This window comes from Trichechus manatus, unplaced genomic scaffold, assembly GCF_000243295.1.
Source record: "Trichechus manatus latirostris isolate Lorelei unplaced genomic scaffold, TriManLat1.0 scaffold00046, whole genome shotgun sequence".
Lineage (NCBI taxonomy): Eukaryota > Metazoa > Chordata > Mammalia > Sirenia > Trichechidae > Trichechus > Trichechus manatus.
In genome coordinates, this window is record NW_004443982.1 from 17,526,747 (window position 1) to 17,528,105 (window position 1,359).

A 1,359-nucleotide genomic window follows, 5' to 3' on the forward strand; every position below is an offset into this window, starting at 1 on the left:
GGAACTAATAGAAGATTTCAGCAAAGTTTCAGGATACAAGATAAACATACAAAAATCAATTGGATTCCTTTACACCAACAAAGAGAAACTCGAAGAGGAAATCACCAAATCAATACCATCTACAATAGCCCCCAGGAAGATAAAATACTTAGGAATAAATCTAACCAGTGGTGTAAAATCCCTATACAATGAAAACTACAAGACACTACTGCAAGAAACCAAAAGAAACCTGCATAAGTGGAAGAACATACCTTGCTCATGGATAGAAAGACGCAACATTGTGAAAATGTCAATTCTACCCAAAGCGATCTACAGAGACAATGCAATCCCAATCCAAATTCCACTGACATTTTTTAATGAGATGGAGAAACAAATCACTGACTTCATATGGAAAGGGAAGAGGCCCTGAATAAGTGAAGCATTACTCAAGAAGAAGAACAAAGTGGGAGGCCTCACACTAACTGATTTTAGAACCTATTATACTGCCATGGTAGTCAAAACAGCCTAGTACTGGTATAACAACAGATGCACAGACGAATGGAAAAGAATTGAGAATCCAGACATAAATTCATCCACCTATGAGAAGCTGAGATTTGACAAAGGCCCAAAGTCCGTTAACTGGGGAAAAGATAGTCTCTTTAACAAATGGTACTGGAATAATCGGATATCCATCTGCAAAAAACTGAAACAAGACCTATATTTCACACCATGCACAAAAACTAACTCAAAATGGATCAAAGACTTAAATATAAAATTGAAAACGGTAAAGATCATGGAAGAAAAAATAGGGACAATGCTAGGAGCCCTAATACATGGCATAAACACAATACGAACCATAAGTAACAACACACAAGCACCAGAAGAGAGACGAAATAACTGGGAGCTCCTAAAAATCAAACACTTATGCTCATCAAAAGACTTCACCAAAAGAGTAAACGGACATCCTACAGAGCGGGAAAAATTTCTTGGCTATGACAAATCTAATCAGCGTCTAATCACTAAAATCTACAAGATACTGCAAAACCTCAACAACAAAAAGACAAATAACTCAATTAAAAAATGGGCAAAGGATATGAACAGGCACGTCACGGAAAAGTATTCAGGTGGCTAACAGACACATGAAGAAATGCTCATGATTATTAGCCATTAGAGAAATGCAGGTCAAAACTACAATGAGATATCATCTCACCCCAACAAGGCCAGCATTAATCAAAAAAAAAAACACAAAATAATAAATGCTGGAGAGGTTGTGGAGAGACTGGTACACTTATACACTGTTGGTGGGAATGTAAAATGGTATAACCACTTTGGAAATCGATTTGGCGCTTCCTTAAAAAGCTAGAAATAGAAGTACCATAC

General features: G+C 36.9%; 1 protein-coding gene across 2 annotated transcripts in view; it reads right to left on the minus strand.

Annotated features, from left to right (window-relative positions):
- Window positions 1-1,359, minus strand: part of SYTL5 (synaptotagmin like 5) — a 170,454-nt gene that overhangs the window by 159,276 nt on the left and 9,819 nt on the right. The window lies entirely within an intron of this gene.